The following is a 21,018-nucleotide window of genomic DNA, read 5'->3' on the forward strand; positions in this document are numbered from 1 at the left end:
TTTACACACGGTATACTTTATTTCTTTGAACATACTTAGAAAAATTGATTTAGAATTTTTGCCTAGTAAGTACAATGTCTGTGCTTTCTCAGAGACAATTTCTATTATTGCTTTTTGTTTCTCCTCCTGTGTATGGTCATACTTTATTTCTTTACATATCTCATATTTTGAAAATCTAGACATTTTAAATAACATAATGTGGCAACTCTGGAAATGAGAGTCTCTCCACTCTTCAGAGTTTACTTTTATTGCTATTTGTTGTAATTATTGTTACTTTGTTTAGTGATTTTTCTGACCTATTTCTGCAAAATCTGTATTCTTTGTTTAGTGTGGCCACTGAAGTCATGGCTTATTTAGCTTAGTGGTCAGCTAATAATTAGGTAGAGATTGCCTTAAAACACAACCAGTGTGACTCCTGTCATTGTAAAGGGGCTCTGTAAGAACGTTGGAGTATGCCTTGAACCCTCAGCCAGGCAGTTGACAACTCTACCTTATCCTCACTTCCTGTTTGCACAGATCCTCATGTTCAGTCAGAGGTGAGAGCTTAGGGCTTTCTTAGGTTGTTCCTGTACACAGGCCCATCCATGCACATTGCCTTTTAGATTCTCAGGAAATGTCAAAGCTTTTCAAAACCCCTATAGATATCTCATTCCCAACGTTTCTTTGTAAGATTTTTAATTAGTTTGTTGTTTGCCTCAACTGTTATCCATCACTTCAGACAACCATGAAATTAAGCAATTGCCTATAACTGTTTTTGACAAATGCCCCCAGGGAGGTATAGGGTGAGATTTGACTCAGGTCAAATAAATACAGCTTTGCAAGTGACATCTTCCAGAGATATCAAATTGTGACAGTTCTTTGGGAATGAGGCTCTGAAGTATCTCCAACCCCATTCTCCCTCCTCTAGTGGCTGTGAGGTTGCTGGTTTTCACCATAATTTGGGGCTGTTAGTTTTTAAGGCTACTCTGAACTGGAGAGTGGGGATGGGAGTAGGGCAAGTTAATGAGATCCAGAAATATGTGATTAGCCTAGAGTTGAGTAACAGAAAGAACTGCAGAGTGGTATGAGAAAGCACATTGCTTTTGAAGAACTAAGAGAATTGAAGTCGGACTAGTCTAAGGTGTGTGTGTGTGTGTGTGTGAGAGAGAGAGAGAGAGAGAGAGAGAGATGGAGATGGGGGTGGAGTAGTGAGAGACGAAGCTGGAAAGGTAATTGCAGTGTCAGGTTCTGCAGGTGTAAAATGTTTCTTACCTTTAGAATTAACCATGAATGGTAGATGTTATTGTTAGCCTGCTTAGCATTCATTTCCCCTCCTTCCTAACAAAAGCCATTCCCCATGTGACCACATACCTCAGGAGAAGCTGACCCAGCTCCAGTGGTGGGTCTAATTGGTCTAAGAGTCATCTCTGTCCCTTTTCCAGGGATTATCTCATGGGGCACATGACCCAACTCTAGGCAATGGTACATTAGGAGAATCTCCTGGAGGGCTTCCAAGGAAAGTTTTCTTATTCTTAGCAGAAAATCACAAAAAGGAATTGTCATGTCTTGATGTCATGTCTGTAATTGCTACATCTATTTGAATTCCAAGTCTGAGGTTGATGCAATCAGTGGTGGCAGAATGAAGAAATGAAAAAAAAGCAGAAATCTGGATGTCTTTGAGCTGCTAAATAACCAATCCCTACCCTACCTCTTGATGTTATCAAATATGAAGTGACACTTGCTTTATTACTAAGTCCTTTTGAGTTAGGATTTTCTGTTATTTGAGACCAATAATGCTTGAATAGTCCAAGAAACTTAAGAATGTGAAGCAATGGCCTTGACTTTGCAAGAAATTTGACTGGGGCCAGTGTGACCTACATGTCACTTACTGTCGCTCTCACTTGTTTGACAATTATAGCTGCTATTTATTTTACCTTGTATTGTTTTTCTGTGTGAATGTTTTGAACATCCAACTAGTCTGGAATCTTTTTGAATCAAGGACAGAGATAGACCTTTTACATTTTTGTAGCCCCACAACACTTTATACAATCGACACATTTTTCGTCAATTATTAACCCTCTCTTTATTCCACCCACACAGAATCTTTCAGAGGCTGACCAAAATGCTCTATTTGGAGATAATAACTAGTATCATCTTCATTGGCTTCCTCTTGAATGTAGAGGGAATTACTGGATGGATGAGCAGGAACATGGCAGCTATGTGGCCTGCTGCCCCTGAGTACTACTTGGAGACCAGCCTGGCATGGAAATGACCAGATGTTTGAAGCTGAGCCACTGTTTAGTGAAATAAATAAGTTTTCTGTCATACATCCCATCTGCATGGACAGTTTCTGCATTGCAAAACCACTGGTGCCTATAATCTCACATGGCAGCAATTGATCTGTTAACCTCCTTCCTCCCTAAACTTGGAGTTGGAAGGCCCTGGAAGTCCAATTAGAACACATGGGTGTGTGTACATAAGTGTCCATCTGTTACAGGCATTCTTGGAATCGGTGGCTCAACTCAAACACTGCCCAGGTACACAGGTACTCTTGGAGTTGACAAAGTCACCTGTATGACATGAAGAATGGCCAGGTGTAGGCAATAAGAAGGGAAGTAGAGGGATTTAGGAAAGATGATGGTCCAAAGTGGGGTGTACCAAAAATGGGCTAGTTTAATAGGTTATTTGAATTCAGGAACAGTCTCTCTCTCTCTCAAGCTCTCTGTCCCTTTCTCTCCTCTCTTTTTCTTTTGACGTTGCCTATTGTTCTGAGTATACTGGTAATATATGCTCTTTGTGAAAAATTTGAGAAATGGAAGAATGTATAAGAAGAAAATAAAAATCACCTGTATACTCACCTCCTAATATTTCAATATGTATCCAGGCAGATTTTTTCCTAGCTATGTGATTATTTATTCAGTCAACATTCCCAAAACTTTCTAATGCATTTTATGTGCACCAGGTACCTTACCAGGCATTGAGAATAAAGTTATTATCAATAATATGCATAATCCTTTATTTCATGAAACTTTGGGTCTAGCAGGAGTGACATATAGACATACAACTGCACTAAGAAGTATTTAGTCTCAAGTTTGGCAAACTCAACAAAGAACAAGTACTGAGTCTTTTGAGAGAGGGGGTCCTAGCCTAGCCTGCATGCATCAGGGAGTACATCTAAGGAAGGGACCCTGAAACTGAGATCAAAATGGTGAGAAATCGCTATCCAGTAAAGGGGGCATGTGTTGCTCCAAGGGGGTTAGGGTAGAGGGCAGGTGGGGAACAGAAGGGAGTGAGACAACTTCTGGTGGAGAGAATACCTCGCCTGAGGTCCTGATGAGGGGCAGGAAAGTGGGGACTGGATCCTCTAGGGCAAGTGTAAGCAAACTACAGCCCATTCTAGCATACCACCTGCTTTTTAAAATAAAGTTTTATTGGAACAGGGCCGTGCCTATTCATTTATGTAATGTCTATAGTTGTTTTCACTCTATGATGTCAAAAATGAGTAGTTGCTATAGAAATTATATGCTCTCAAAGTCTAAAATATTTACTATCTTCCTTTATAGAAAATTTACTAGCATCCTTTACTGGCCTTTTATGGAAAAGTTTGCTGACCCCTGCTATAGGGTCTTACCGCCGGGCATGTGGTGGAATTGTTTTTTCACAAATACAAGGAAGGCTTTGAGAGAAAAGCAGGGAAGGAACCTAATCAGATTTCCTTTTAAAAGGAGAGTTCTGGCCCCAGTGGGGAGGACAGATTAGAAATGGGGTCTCTGGGTGGATATGGGGAGCCCCAGAGTGTCCAGGAGAGAAGGTTTGGATTAGTAGACACAGAGAGAAGTAGATGGGTTTGAGGTCTCTCTAAGATTTGTATGCGACAGGACTTGGTGACTGATCGAAAAGGGGAGGTAAACAGAGAGAGGCTTCCAGGGCTCTCCCAGAGTTCTGCCTGGTGCCCTTGGATGGATGAGGGCGTTACCAACCGGAGAAGCAGGAAGGAGAGGGGAACACCTGCTTAGCTGACCACCGTGGGTTAATATAATCCACCCCATCATCAGACATGTAGACTGTTTCCTTAGTTTTCTTTGAAAAATAATGCTGTGGCCTGACCAAGCGTGGCTCAGTGGCTGAGCATCTACCTAGAATCCAGGAGATTGTGGTTTGATTCCCGGTTCAGGGCATGTGCCCAGGTTGCGGACTCGATTCCCGGTAGGGGACGTGCAGGAGGCAGCTGATCAGTGACTCTCTCATCACTGATGTTTCTCTCTCTCTCTCTCCCTCTCCCTTCCTCTCTCTGAAATCAATAAAACCATATTTTTTTTTAAAAAAGAATGCTGTGATAAGCTCATGTGTGCATATCTCTGATTATTTTCTTAGGATACAATCCTTGAAACAGAATGGTTGGCATATTTTAAAGCTCTTTGATCTGTATTGCTAAATTACCCTCAAGAAATGTTATTTCAATGTATACCTCCCCCAGTATATGCTGCTGAGGCCAATATTTGAGGCAAATTGCCCCAGAGTTGAGTTGGGTGTCAGACTTGTCCTGTGACTTTTTTAAAAATCTCTATTGCTTTCAGCTTAAGATATTACTGCTTGAAAATTTTTCTGTGTTTGAAGGGGTTTTTGTGGTGCTGGTCTATCTGTTGTTGACCTGAAAAAGGACTCCTTGTGCTTAACTGGCCCAAATTCATAATCAGAGTCTAGCAGATATTGTTTACAGAGGCCCCTCACCTACACTGGGAATAGCCCCAGACAAAGCTACCAAGCCTCCTGCACTGGGTGCTTGTAGCCTGAGCCAAACCTTATAAAGGAGTTCCTGGAATTGTATTTCAACCAATGGGCTGAGAGCTGCTGTGTCCAATAGAAGCTGCATAGTTATGTCCTCACATGTTTGCCAACCAATCAGAGAGGCTTTCCATAATGATTAGTCAGGACAGTACTATTAGGACCAATCAAACTGTGCAAATTTTGATACTTCATTTGCATAAAAATGGACCAATTGGATTAGCCTGGGAACTTTCTCCATAAAAATCAGCCTCCCCTTTGTCTATAGGAGAGGGGAGGAATGATTTCGCTTTCCACCAGAGGCTGAGTTTCTTCAGTTTGCAAACTAGTTACCTGAATAAAGTTTCTCCTTTTACCACACCCTAGATTGAGGACTCCTGTTGGCATTGGATTGGTGGCAGCAACCGTTTGTTGACAACGTTGACCATTTTGTGGTGGAAGAAGAACACTTCAATACTGTGGTTGACGTCCAAGGTAGGAATTTTGGCACAGGAACCGTTCCAGTCCCACCTTTCCTTGGTATAATCAAAGTTAACTTGCAACCTGAGTCACATTATATCCCTAATATATGTTAGCTAGAGGTCTAGGTCACATCTTTTCTCTGTCTCCAAAGAGGCTTTTTATTTTTATTTTTATTTTTTATGTGGCACAGCCATCTCCTGACAAACTCAACAGCCTCTTATCTGGTCTGTCAGTGTCAGCTGCTACTCAGTAGCAGCCAGTCTGATGAAACCTTTTGGCTCAAGGAGCAAGTTTGTAGCATCAAGGAAGCTTTCTGGGGTCACAGTGGGGTAAAGCAGGAGGTCTTTGGAGCTGGACATCCCTGGATAAGAACCCTGGATCTACCTATTCCTGGTTATCTATCTTGAGAGGCCACATGACTGCTCTTACTTCATTTTCTCATCTGTAAAATGGGAGTTTTAGTAGCTAGCTCATGAGATTTTGTGAGGAGCAGCAGTAAAGCCTGTCAGGTAATGAGCCTAGTCCCTGGTACTGAGTAGGTGTAGAGTAAATGGTGCTTTATTAAAAAAATAAAGCAGGAATGGTGATGTATGTTCAGTCTGGGAGCCTGCTGCCCTCCACACCTCAGTCTGAGAAGCTAAAGTCTGTTAATACACCAAACTGATCACAGCTCCTTATTTAAGATTGAGGAGTTTAAGATCGATTCTGACAAGGGAGTAATGATGAGTTAGGTTAATTTTCAAGTCCCTGTTTCAGGTGGTCAGCTCTCAAATGGAGGTAAGATAATCATGAATGAAGTGGGATGCAGGACCTGTCTTCCCCGGATGTCTCTCTCACCTGAAGTTTCTACTGCGTATTTAGGTTAAAATGCTATCTTTAAAATACATATATCTTCTGGGGGAGGCACAGGTTCTAGAGTCAAATGACATGGGAATAAATCCTAGCTCTGAAACTTATTAGCTATGTGACTTTGCACAAATTACTTCATGTCTTTGAACCCCAGTTCCTTCATTTATACAATGGGAGTAATAATAATAATAGGGCTTGGAGAGGAATATATAATACCTGGAACCAGGTGCTCAGTAAAAGTTAACTGTTGTTAGTAGCTATTACTAAACCCTGAGAAGGGGTAGGTGGCAACATGACTCCACTGGGAACAAGTTTGTTATTTTCTTCTTCACACGAGTGAATCTCTCTCTATATATTACGCTTTGCAAATAGGAACTGTTTATCATTCCTGCTTCACTGATGAGGGCAACTAATCCTCAGAGAGATGAATTGGTCCTGAGTCACAGAGCTTCATGAGGATGCCCTCAAGAAACGGTATAGTGCACACCCCTTTTCGGCCGTGGCTGTAATGACTCTCGCACGTAATTTCTCTGCTTTCCCAAGGAGGGCCAATGGTGGTAGCCCTTGAAATCCACCCATGCCCTTCCCTAAGACAGTCTGTGCCAGAGAGCTCCCAAATGCTCTTCAGTTTGGAGGATGATACGGCCCTTGGCTCTCAGAGCAATTTGCAAAAGCAAGGTCAAATCCCAAAGCCAGAGGCCGCAGAGATTTTACACCTCAGCTCCTACAGCGGTGACTCATCATTTAGAGATGAGAAGTCATCTCTGACACAACACAGGCGACTTATTTACAGACAGTTGATCCCATTGTGTACTATGGCCAAATCCACCCTGGCCTCATGCCTGGTATCATGGGGAAGATACCACAGCTGATGGGTCTTGGGTACATTTCCATCTGCCGGGCACTCTCTGGGTTCCTAGGGAAGTGAGTCAACAGTCTGTCGATGCTACGGATTTAACGGCCCTGTGTGAGTTCTGGTGTGAGAGTTTTTATAATGCTTCACACACTCCCACCCCACCAACCACAATTCTGACAGCAAACCCAGAGGCCAGAGGCAGAAGTCTCACTCTTTCTCCAGCTCTAGATCTTCTGCCTCATAGAGACTCCTTATTTCATTCAGTATGTAGTTAATCAGTGCCTACTCTGTGCCCAGCTCTGTCCCTGACGAGAAGAAAGGAATTCTCCAGAAAATTTGGTATAATTCAGGTGAAACTGAGCTCAGACAAAAAGAATTATAATAATATCTTATTTATTAAGCATTTATTTTGTGCCATCAGCTGCACCAGGAATGTGGCAGTATATTCTCCCCGAAGCCCTTGGTTGTTTGTCCTATTGCTACCCCCATTTTGCTTCTAGTGAAAATAAAACACGGAATGATTAAAAAGCTTGCCCAGGGTGGCACAGCTGGGCACAGTTGGTTCTTGCTGTTTGTGGTAGTTATAGTCTATAAAGTCTCCCCGAACACCTGATCAGCGCATACTGAACCATTGCTCCTGGGGAAAATACAGGGTTAGGTTTCTCCTGTTGTCCCACATCAGCTTCAGATGTGTGTGTTGGGCTACACATTTTTCACTGCCTTTCACATGTCCACAAACGACTGTGAAAGTGCAGGAGTCTTGATTTGGGAGTTAAAAATACATGTTAGCAAGCAGGCAAATTCACAAAAATGGAATCTGTGACTAGTGAGGATTGACTGTAATCTTAGCCCAGAGCATGTTTCTGCCCTTTTCTCACCTTCCCCTCCCGTGCTCAGCAGCCTCTAGGATGCTACCTTCCAGGATGGCTTCATGCCCTTGGGAATCCCCTCCCCTTGAGCGTATCCTGGACCTAGTGGTTGGTTTCTAATGAACAGAATGTGGCTTAAGGTGATAAGGTGTCCCTTTCAAGATTCAATTACAAAACGACTGTAGCTTCCATCTTGGACACTATCTCTCACTCTCCCGTTTGCTCTGTGGGAAGCCAGATGGCACCGCAGTATGAGCTGCCCTATGGAGAGGCCAGCATGGCAAGGAATTGCTAGAGCCAGCAGGGAAATGAGGCTCTCCATGCACCAGGCATCCGAATCCTGACAACCAAATGAGTAAGCAGTCCTCCAGTCAACTTCAGATGAGACAGAAGCCAATGCATTTGTCACAGCCTAGTAAGAAACCTTAGAGGCAGCAAGCTAAACCATGTGCAGATTCCTGACCCAAAGAAACTATGAAATAATAATGCTTGTTGTTTTAAGCCACTGAGTTTTGGGGTAATTTGTTACATAGCAAAAGATAACTAGCAACTGCCTTCTCCTGAGCTACATTTGTTATAGTGCATGGCATTGCCTGCTGTGAGCTCAGTTCTTTACATGCACTATGGCATTTAATCTTCACAAAGGAGAACACTGAACAAATCTTTGCAGTCTCTTAGGGTGGGGTGGGGTGGGGGGGAATAGCATGTGTGGGAGATGTGGAGGGTATGTATGATCTCAGGGGCGTGTGTGTACATCTGGGGGGACTATATGAGATAGGGATGTGGGGGTATGTGGGATGTATGAGAGTGTCTCTGGGGACATGGGGGATGTTTGGGGTGCAGGGGCTGTGTAACGGGTTTATGTGTGTCGTGTAGTGAATGTGGGGGTGCTGTGTGTGTGTGGTCTGTGGTGTCTATGGAGGGCTGGTGTGCAGCACAAGACAGCTCAGCTGGTGCCTTTGCCCTTCTCACCATTCAGTGTCCTCTTCTGGGTCCCCTCTTCCTGAATAAAATCCCTTCTTGCTGACCAGTATGGTAGAAATTGGCAAACTTTTTCTGAAAAGGATCAGATAGGAAATATGTTAGGCTCTGTGGGCCATATGGTCTCTGTCACAATGATTCAGCTCTGTCATTGTAGCTTGAAAGCTGCCATAGACAGCGTGTAAACTTGTGGATGTGGCTGTGTTCCAGTATAACTTTATTTACAAACAGGTGGCAGGTTGGACTTGACCCAAGGAGGGAAATTCGCAGGGCCCCTGGAACTAAGGTGTTCCCTTTGTCCCTGACAAAGACCTCCACATGGACTTACCCGTCCCTTTTCTTATCTCACTTCTCCGAATTCTCAGATTCCAAACCCCAGGCTACGTGTGGCTCTGTCAGCAGCCCCTCCTCCCGGGTCTGCGCCTCAATGTCTCCACTGCCACCTCTGTCATTACCCTGCTCTGTGCCACACACTGCCCTAAACACCTTGCAGGCATTGTCATATTCAATTCCTCCAGCAGCACAAAAGTAGGAATTACTCTCCAGCTAACAGATGAGTTGACTGAGGCTTCACGAGTTAAGTCACTTGTCCAAGGTTACTATAACTACTTAGTGACAGATTTGGAACTGGCTATCCTGATTTATAAAACCCAAAAGCTTAATAAATTCTCTACTAGCTCCTTTAAAAGATAGCTTTAAACTAGTACAGTGAGAAAAATTACCAAAGTGAAAAAAGAACATAGGATTTCTGGGTCTAGAGCCATGATCACTAGACCAGTGGTCACGAGGGCGGCAAACGTCAGATCCCCTGGGGAGATTGTTAACATACACATTCCTGGATCCAGCCCTCAGAGATCTTCATTTCACAGACACAGGATGGGGCTCAGGAATCTGCATTTAGACGAGCACCAAAGGTGATTCTGATCTAGGTGTTCTAGGACCAGTGGGAGGCACCCTGACTTTTGAGATCCCACTAGAAAACCCTAGTCAGACTTGGTATAACTAAGATGCTTTGGGATGCCCACCTCCAGGTCTCTGGCCCTGTTGGGTGACTCAGTAGCATCACAGCTCTTGCTAATACAGTGCTGATAAAGACCTGACATTACACACCTTAGACAATATAACTGTTCTACCTGAGATCTAACCCCAGGAAGACAAGAGATGGGAGCTCTGGCTTTCTTTCTTTTTTTCTTTTCTTTTTTCATTCCTGTGTTCCCCAGTCCAGTTCCATGCATACCAAATAGGTGAATTTTATCAGAAACCTTGAATACCTCAATGTGGAAATCTCTAGCTTCATCTGGGCTTTGGAGGGGAGAAGAAGGGATCATCTGAGTTTGAACTGCCTATAATAGCACTAACATACCTAAGTAAGGGATAATTCATGCAAAGGGTTGGCATTCATGACAATGTGGAGCGTGCAAATTTTGCACACATGCTTTTTTTCTCTGCTTGGTGAGTTAGGCACTCACATCTCTCCCCTTGCAGCAGCAGCATCTTAGCTACAGTGTGGGAGGCAGTGAGCACTCTGTTTTAGAAGGTGGTCCTTTCCTTTCAAGTTGACAACTCACTTGCTCTTTGGTCAATCCCCAGTTGCCTGCTCCAGAGCCATTCTTTCCTGAGATACCCCTCTCCCCATGATTGAGAAATTAATGTGCTGTCGCAGTCTTGCAGGGGCAATGCATCATCCAAGAGTGGGCTGGGCTCTTCAACTTGCACTCTGAACATGCTGTGAATGCTCAGTTGGGACCAATGGGTTTCTGCAACCTGACTTCTCATCTAGTGCACGTTGTTTGCGCAGGGGTGGCAGGAAGTGAGTAATGCCATGTAGTTTCATGAAGATACTTTTTCTAATAAAATATTTCAAGTTCCAGTGTTCCAAATCTTGTTACAATGTATACTATGGGAACAAACGCTGTGTGTGTATGTTTATGGAGAACAGATCAGGTTTATCTCCTCATTTGTTAGAAGAACAGAAAACACAGCCCAAGCAAAGACAAGACAGATATCAAGATGCCCTACCTGTGACACAGAATAGCCAGGATATGTCATGTAATGACTTCAAACCACAGTAAAACCCCAGAACTTAGGAGCACAGATGCTGCAGTGAATCTTGGCTCCACCACTCACTGGCTCTGTGGCTTTGGGCACCTTGCATAATCTTTCCAAGTCTCAGTCTCATCGGTAAAATGAAAGTAATTAAGGTACTTCCCTCACTGGGTTATTATTGCAAAGATGAAATGAAATGGTATATGCAAAAGTGCTTATGTGCCTGGCATGTAGTAGGTGCTCAATAAATGTTAACTTTCTATTTGTCAGGTTTCCATTCAAAATACATTGATGGAGTGCCTTTTATGTGCCAAACACTGTTTTAAGGTATTGAGGATAAAGCCACGAACAAACAGACAGGAATTCCTGCCATTATGCCTAAAGGGGTCAGACAAGTAAAACGCAACTTAGATGGTAATAGGTGCTATGGCCAAAACCCAAGCAGGGGAGGGTGCTGCATAATGGCGGTGGGCACAGTCCTTTTCCTGACACCCTCCTGAGCTGTGTGAGGATGGCAGTGTGGGCTGTAAGGAGTGGCCTGGCAACCCAGGCAGCTTGGGATGACTGGAGAAATCTGAGACAAAACACATAAAGAGATTATGCTGACCTGATAGTGAGGCAGAGAGTATTGAGGGGTGAGGTGGGGGCGAGGTCTTTCAGGAGCACACACAACTCTAGGTTCCCTTTTTATCCCCATTGTGAATTAGTGGATGCTGGGGAAGAGGTCATTTTATAGACCATTATTATTACCTTTCCTATAAAAGGTTTCCCTAGCTTGGTCAATGGATGGGATGAAAGGGGCTTCTGGAACTCTAGAATTTTATGCAAATAATGTACATTTGTGCAGGGAGACAGTTCATAAATTTCATTCCATTCTGGAAGGCTCCATGACCAGATCAGGTCTGGGACTGCTTGTCTCCATGATTCCTAAGACAGTGCCAGTTTACACCTGATGTCCTTGTATAACTGAACAGTGCTCCCTTTTACCCTCCAAACCACCTAGACAGCTAACTTTATGGTGTCCCAAGCTGTAAGGCCCTACCCTAGTTCTTTGTTGGATATACATCTACATCTCTGGTTTTCCAGTGGGATGTTGGAACCACTGACTATACGGCCCACTCACTGCTAGTCTGATGTCCCCCCAGGTAGCCCCTGATTGCAGAAAAGGGACAGGAGTGGCTCTACTTTAGGAGTCAGGGGTAAGTTTCCAGAAGCTTCCTCCCAATGTGCTGGAAAGCATGTTTCTGTTCTTTCCCTTAAGCCCCCTTTCCCGTGTTTCCTCATCTCCCCACATTGATATTATGACATTGAGCCAAGTTGGGCAGTAGGCAGGGACACAGAGCACCTGGATAATCAACAAGATAGATGAGCAGAGCTGGCAGTCCCTAGCACTGGGGACTTAGATGACAAAAATCCCCAATCCGTTTCCACTGAACCGAACTTGAGCTATGTGTCTGCATGTCCGAGGGGCTTATCTACAGTGATGGCTAGAATATCCTTACCTCTGACACTTAATATGCCTCAATTCTGCTTCTTTATCAGCAAAACAAGTAAAAGTTAATAGAAGGAAGATGTCACACAGAATAAAGAACCAACAGAATTAAATGTAGATGGGTGACCAAATTTTAGAGTTAAGGATTCGAATTTTAGAATTAATTTTTAAGAAAGTTACCCCAACTTTCTTCCTCTTTCTCCCCTCTTTGGTATTCTTATGAGTTTATCACTTTGTCTGCAGAAGAAAGACTTTGGCTAACGACTTTGGACTACTTGGGTCTTTTAACCTTGGAGAGCCAGGAAATAGAGTTAGGTTATGGATAAGAGATAAAGAAGAGCAAGGGACTGGGAATCCGACTGTCTGTTGAGACACATATTTCAGCCTCACTTGCCTTTGTCATTTTGGGGGGGCTTAGGTTTGGAGGTTCGAGTCCTTCAGTGAATCATGTTAAATTCGCTCCAGGGCTTTGGTGCAGTAAGTTGTGACCCACAGAGATGGGCTTTCCAATGACTGCTATAGGCATACCTTGCAGGTTTGGATCCAGACCACCGTAACAAAGTGAGTGTAGCAATAAAGTGAGTCGTAGTCTTCTGCTAGCAGAGGGTCTTTTCTGCAGTTTGTAAGAAACACAACCCCTATGAAGCACATTAAAGCAAAGCAAGTAAAATAAGGTGTGACTGTATCTATCATAAAGTTATTAAACATGACAAAAGATTATCCAACATAAAATTATCTGTTTAAACCAAACCTTCCTATTAAGATACACTAGCACATAGGCACATACACATTCCTTGGGACGGGGGAGGCCATCGCACCCCAACCTTTTCACAGGGGATTGCAGTCATCCACATGGGTGTGGGTGGAAGCTTGGGATGCTCTCTTTCCCAAAAGCCACCTAACCTAGCACTGGGAACTGAATCTGGGGCAAGGTCCAGAGTCCCCAGCCAGAGACAAGACCCTTAAGTACCAGACAGCATGAGCCCTGCAGTAGGAGCTAGTGTCCTGGCACCACAGGGTTCTTGCTCTTGGTAAACCCTCCTAGTCTGACCAGTATACATGCCGGCTCTGCTACCTCTACCTATCAGGCTAAAAAGATATAGAATTTACATATATGCAAATCAAGCAACCCTAAATTGTTCATCCTGATATTACATATATGCAAATAAGGCAACTCTAATGGGCTGATCCTGCCATTATGCAGTACCCTTCCTGGGATGTTGGCAGCACTGTCCCTGGAGGCTGTTCCTCTGCCACCTTGATTTGGAAGCCCAGGTTCTCCTCCGTAAATTTCGTGGTCTCTAAGTCCCCTCCTATAGTGTCTGGTCCAGACTAGAGATGTCCAAGTTTCCTTCTCAAGGACCACCTCTACCCTTTCCAGACAGTAGATCTGCACCAGTGACTGCTACCTGCAGGGCTTAACACACCAATGGCAGACTGCCATGGCCTCCTCACTTTGAGCTGGGAGAACCCATGATCCCCTTCAGATGAGGGCATGGGTATAAGAGCCCCCCAAGAGTAAAGGGGAGGGAAAATCTCACCTACATCTTCAAAGGCTGTTGGCAAGTTTCTTATCTAACCTCCTCATTTTTTTAATCCTCGCTCCAGGATATGTTTATTGACTTTAGAGACAGAGAGGAAGGGAGAGATAGAGAGAAAAAAAAAAATCAGTGTGAGAGAGAAACATTTATCAGTTGCCTCCCATATGCACCCCATCCGGGATCAAACCCACAATGTAGGTATGTACTCTGACCAGGAATTGAACCTGTAACCTTTCGGTTTAGGGGACAATGCTCCAACCAACTGAGTCACCTGGCCAGGGATAAACTCCTCATTTTATAGATGAGAAAACACATGCCAAATAAGTTCTATGATTATTCCAAAGTACCACACCTTTCTAGTAATAGTAGATCCAGGATGAAGACCCAGGTCTTCGGATCCTTGGCCCTGACTTTTCTGCCTGTTCTTTTTCTTTTGTCATCATCCTGGGGGAAAGCTATCACTGTGCCTGTTTCTCCCCCTCCCAGCGGAGGCCCCTTCATTTGTTTTCACCCTCCCTGCTAAGCAGTGGTCTTGATTTTCACAAGTAATGCAAGTGTGAATTGCCTGGGGTTACATCTCCTGGTTGGAGCCTATGGCAGTCGGTATTTTCCCAGGATCGATATTTTCCCAGGATCGTATCTCTCAGCAAGGCTTAAGCCAATAAGTGGCAAGCAGGCAATCAACAAGTACTTATTGGTTCCTTGATCTTTGTTTAGCTTTCTGAAGAAGTATTGCATTTAATTCCTCCTAAAGCAAGTGATAGACATTCCTGTTAAAGTTGCTTAAGTAAAGGGGGATTTACTGGCCACAGGATACAAGAGTGAGTGTCAAGTCACAGGAAGGGCAGAGCCACAGCTTGGGAAAACTGGAAGCCAAAACTCCGCAGTTTCAAGACCCTCTGTTCAGTTCTCAGATCCACTAGGCCCTGTGTGTTGACCTCATTCTGCACATGGTAGGAAAATATCCACGAGTGTTTCCTGATTTTACCCTTTCTGCTTGTGCTATTGGAGAGAGAATGCCTTCCTCATTGTGGGTCCTCCAAACCTATGGAAATTCTCTGGTTGGTCAGGTATCTGTTCCTGGACCAATCAGCCATGGTGTGGGTGGAGAATGAGAGAGGTATTCACCTATTGTGGACCAATCAGCTGAGAACTTGGGTGGCTCCTGTTGTACTTAGAGGAGGGCTTCCCTTGTGGAAGGGGTAAAAGAGGAGAGGGCAGTCCAGCAAAGGAAGGAAAAGAAGATCTAGGAAGACTGTCTTAGTCTGCTCATAGACTGGATGGCCTAAACAACAGACATTTATTTCTTACAGTTATGGAGGGTGGAAGTCCAGGGTGCCAATATGGTTGGGTTCTGGTACGAGCTTTCCTCCTAGCTTGCACACAGGTACCTTTTTGCCTGTGTCCTCACATGAGCTCTTCTTTGTGAATGAGCACAAAATGTGAAAGAGAGAGCACCAGCTCTCTGGTGTCTCGTATTACAAAGGCCATAATCCCATCATGAAGATCTCACTCATGTGACCTCATCTAACCCTAATTTCCTCCCAAAGGTCCCCATCTCCATTGAGGGTTAGAGTTTCAACATATGAATTGTGGGGAGTCACAAACATTCAGCCAGTAACAAACAGTAAACATTGCATCCAGTATATCTGCCCATAGGATCTTACAATTAAATGAGGAGTTAAGATTTACATATAGAAACAGTGGCAATAAAAGACTACGGGTCATTGATGTGTCATTGATTGTTTGAAGGAGGCCTGTGAAGAGGGCTGGTATTATCAATGATGGCACCACATACTGCTGGCCTCAAATTGGGATACTTGGGTAGAAGGAGCTTGAACTGAACGTGAATACGTCCCAGGTAGCCATTGCTCTCTCAGCCTGAATCCAGGAATAAAGACACATGGGAGCAGATTTAAACGTAAAAAGTTTAGCCTAGCCCAGCTGAGCCAAGCCAATTCACAGACAACCTACATTCCCATGAACATGAAATAGATACTTCTTGTTGTAAAATCATTGAGATTGGTGGTGTTAGGGGTGGGAGATGGGGGTTGTTACACAGCATTATCACAGCAGAAATCTGACTAATACACCGAGTATACCTCCAACAACTTTGGCGAGGTATGAGGCATCAAAAAAATGCTACCTGGCTCTGGCTAATTCCTAGAACACATAATGCCTCAAATTCTCTTCTGGTTGTAGATTATTAAAGAAAAAGTCAACAGAGTGAACTCAGTGCTCTATTCCCTATGCCATGAGCTCAGGATCCAGACAGCAAGAAATAAACATGAGGCTTCCTGGATCTGGCCTATTCGTACTGGAAAATCTACCTTACAGTTATAGATACTTCTACAGCTTGAATTTTCATAATGCAAATTAGATGTGGTGGCTAGAGAGCACACAATTTTAAACTTGCAGAACATCAGGGTTCTGATATAACCACGGAGAAATTGGCACCGCTGGAAAGAGACAAGATGGTACATGTCAGCTGGTTAGTTTCTCAGCATGGGTTTTCTCCTGTCGGACATTCCTGGTTGTGAACTTCACTATAATTTATTTCATTTTGTGCTGACAGTGAACAGTGAAGGTGATAAAACTGTAAAAGAAATTCTCTAACTCCTGAGTTCTTTGTCTCCAATGCTACAAGTTTCTGCTTTGTTTTAAATGGGAAGCAGTCAAGGATAGTGGTTGAAAATTAGACTTCTTTGAATCAGAATTTGAATCTAGGGAGGCCCCACCAAGAATAGTTCAAAAGGGACTTAAGCGCTCAGCCTCAGTTTCTTCATTTGTAAATGAGGGTAATAATAGTGCTTTTCTTACAGGATTATGTCCAGTCAGTGAAATAATCTTGTGAGGCCCTAGGAGAGTGCTTAGCGGACAATAAGCAGTCAATAAATGATAGAAATTATTATAGGGCAAATGTTGTTAGTATAACTTTTCTTAAGAAAGCAACTGTTCATTGTAGAAAGACAGGCTGTGTCGTGGCATTTGCTTTGACCTTTTTACTACTTGGGGGGGAAAAACAACAACTTAGGCCCAAAATCATGATTAATTTATAATGCTATGTTAATGAACAGCTAAGCTTTCTCCACTTTGGTTCTCCAAGAGGAGTAAGGGTCAATGACATAGAAAATTCGGACTCACTGTAAAATGAACCCTTCTGGAAATTTAATTTGGTGGAGATCAAACAGACTGGCCTCTCTGGTAATGAACTGCAGGCAGCTTTCCAGACAGACATGTAGTGCACTTGGATTCCTCCACACACACCATGCCACAGTGACAGCAGCTGTACTGTGGGGCAGCCAAAGCGAAATGCTCCTCCAGTGAACTTGCCAGGAAGATAAGGAGAACATTCCAACAGCTAATACGTTGCCCAAATGGCAGGTCACCTCATTCCCAGTTCTACTCTTCTCCTGACTGCAGAGAACACCAGCGTGGACAGCCTTGGATTTATGGAAAATGGGGTTGCCAAGGAAAGTTAGTTCTCTTCAGAAACTGCACATTGATGATGGTTGTAGTTTACAAGAAAATATTGGTTATAAGACATATTTGATTGTTTACACTGAAAGAGCCTTCACTGTGTGTGTGTGTGTGTGTGTGTGTGTGTGCATGCATGCATGCACATGGCAGGTGCCTCTTGTTTGAAATAAGCAAGCAATTTTAACTTCTGAATTATATGAATCAGCCATTAGGAATATGTTTCAGATTCCTCCCCTGGAGAAATATAATATTTTCTTCACTACTTGAGCATTCTGTTTCCTAGTCCTTTTACTTTCCCCCAGCCACTTCAGAATGCATTGAACTCAGAGGTACAGCTAGGAGAGTTCACAAATTTATTTTCTGTGATACAGGGCTTAGAGGTTGCTCCCATTCAAAAACTATGTAAACACGCACTCTTGAGTACCCTCAGAAAAGAAACAATCAGTTTAATGTGTAATCCTAGAGCAAAGATCAATATGACTCATGAAAAATTAACAAAGGGTCACTAGTAAAAATCCACTTTATATTTTTAAACAAAATATAAGACATTTAACTTCTCTGAGAAAAAAGAATAGGGAATATATTTGTATTTCTTTGATGGCTAATGTTGTTAAGTACCCTTTCATATGCTTCTTGACCAGTCATAAATTTTCTCCTGTGAAATGTCTGCTAAAGTTTTCCCCTGTTTTAAAAATTTGTGGTTTTATTTTTAAATTGTTGACTTATAGGAATATTTAATAAATTTACATTTAATATGATTACCAATAACTTTCTCTCTTGCTATTTATCCATTCTCTTTTCCTGACTCCTTTTGGGTTAGTCAAGTATTATCTATTTTTCCATTTCATCTTTCCTAGTGGCTTTTACCTATACTTCTTTGTATCATTTTTTAGCGCTCATCTAGAGACTATAATATTCACACTTTAATTTATCACAGCCCACCTTAAATTATTATTATACCAACCGATGAACAGTGTTAGAACCCCACAAAAGTGTATTTCCATTTGTCTCACTTCTGACTTTTGAAATGTTTGTCATATATTTTACTTCAAATATATTATAAACCTGACACTATGTTGTTATATATACTTTCAACAGTTAATAGTCCTACCAAGAAACATTTTTAAATCTTCTTTTATGTTTATGCATGTATTTATCCTTCTCATGTCTTCTCAAGTGCTTCTCATGTCTCCCTGCAGCTGTGGACTGATATCTGGGTCATTCTTCCTTCAGCCTGAAATCTTTTTTCTTTCTAGTTTTGTAGTGCAGGTCTGCTCGTCATACATTCTCTCAGGTTTTTATTGTATGAAAATGCCTGATTTTTGCCTTCATTTCTGAAGGCTATTTTCACTGTAGAACATTTTAAATGGATAGTTCCTTTTTTTCTTTCAGATTCCGTGGCATTGTTTCTGATGAGAAGTCAGTTGTAATTCTTACTGTTGCTCCCATAGATGGAATGCTTTTTTCCCTTTGATTGAATTTAAGATTTTCTATTTATCTTAGGTTTTCAGCAGCTTGACTATAATGTACCTAGGTGGAGTTTTTTCTTTGTGTTTATTCTGCTTTGTGTTAGTTGTGTTTTTAAAATGTGTGTGGGTTGAAGTGTTTTATTGTTTTGGAAAATTCAGGGTCATTATCTCTTCAAATATTTTTTCTTCTCTAGTCTCTCCTCTCTATGTATGTGACTCCAACTACACTTGTTAGTTGAGTTTATATTGTTCCATGGGTCTTTGATATTGTTATTATTTTCAGGTTTTTTCTCTGTGCTTCAGTGGAAAAATTTCAGTTGACTCACAGTTCACTAATCCTTTGTTCTGCTCTTCAGCTATCCAATATTTTTAAAAAGATACTGTATATTTCAGTTTTACAATTTCTATTTGGTTCTTTTGTATAGTTTTCATTTCATTTCTAACCCCATTTAATCTTTTTTTCTGAGTTCTTTAACATATTTATAATTATAAATAAGTCGTTTTGTGAAAATGTCATCAAATGGATCATCTGTGGGTCTGATTCTGTAGACATATACTTATGTCTCTTAACTATAGGTAACGTTTTCCAGGTTTCTCACATCATGATTATTTATATTCACATGTATTTCAGACATACTGTGTAAAAGACCAGTCGAGACTGAAATAGATTATCATTTCTTCCAGAAAGGGCCCACACTTTTGTCTGACATTAAGCTATTATTAGGAGCTGAGCTGATCAATTAAATTAGCAGTTGAACTGAACTGGGGCTGGATGATCAATAGAGTTCATTTTAGTTCCCCTCTGGTTCAAATGTTTGAGGGAGATCAGGCCCCACCCTCCAAGGTTTTGGGATCTAAGCATCACAGGACTAAGATATCTCCCTCTCTGCTTCCCACACCTTATTCCAGGCTTTCTGATAATTCCACTTACAGAATAAAATTCCCATGGGGGGAAATTGGTGTATGAGAAGGACTAACTCTGAGTTTGGAGCTCTTCCAGATTCCAGTCTGCCATGCCAGCCTATGCACAGCCTTTAAAAGCTTGGCCTATTTCTCCTCATTCCCACAAAATTGCTCTGCCTATGGCAAACTTGCTCCTCATCCAGGCTAAGCAACTCCCCTAGGGAATAAAATCGTCTCTTGTCTGTGCGCATCGAAAAAAAACCTTCTCTGGATTCAGTTCATTTAGATTTTTTTCCCCTTTTGTATCCATAAACTCTAAAGGCTTTAAAAGAGAAATAAGTTGTATTTTTTTTTATTTTTAGCTTTTCTGTTTTTTTGTTGTTGTTTTTATGAAGTCATGGTCTTTTATAGACCTCTGTATCTTAACTGATAGCAGAACTCTTGAATTTGATTCTGATGAGTGAAATAGAAGATTCCTTCAACAACTCATTTTATTTTTTAAAGAAGGTGATTAATAGCTTATCAAATTATAATCCACTTACAGGTAACTTTTCCCATCTGTCCTGCCCAAAATCAGCCAACCTTTAAGATTGTACTTCACTGCCTCTGGAAAGGTTGAGAGAGAGATGGTATGAGATACCTAATTTACAGAAGGGAAATGAAGGGTAGCTAATGTTTATTAAGTGCTGTCATGTAGGAATATGCCCTAAGAGTTCTGCTTTGCCTTTTACATACATCATTTCATTATTTTTTTAACTGCAAAAATATTTACTGTGCATTTACACTGGGATGGGTGGAAGAAACTGGTGGAGATGGAGGGTGCGTGGGAACCATGGGATCAAGATGCCAGCCAGGGAACATGAGTAGAGATGAGAAATAAGTCTTTCCAAGGAAGCAGGGGACTTGAACTGTTAAGGGGTTAGACTTGGGAATGAATTTACTTGTTCCTGATTTAGTGAGTACCAGGAACCACAAAATGAAGCATCTGGACCCCGCATGTAAGCCACACATATCAATGCTTGGTTCGCTGTTCAAAAATAGGACCCTTGTGCGCCACCATGGTGGGAATCTCTACCATAAGACAACTGTACAAATGTGGAATTCTTAGCTATCCTGAACTTTTCACATTACGGACATTTCAGTTATTTTCTCTGTTCTGTTTCCTGGGAACGATTTTGTCTGTCATTGAAATAGTCACACCACATGGCACTGCCCCGCGGCTGGCTCCAAGTTTTTAATGTGGCTTGGGCACAACTGATGAAATTGTGGGTGAGCCACATATTCTCTGTGGGAAATGGTGCACTTT

The sequence above is a fragment of the Miniopterus natalensis genome, chromosome 4, assembly GCF_054644295.1.
Source record: "Miniopterus natalensis isolate mMinNat1 chromosome 4, mMinNat1.hap1, whole genome shotgun sequence".
Classification (NCBI taxonomy): Eukaryota; Metazoa; Chordata; class Mammalia; order Chiroptera; family Miniopteridae; genus Miniopterus; species Miniopterus natalensis.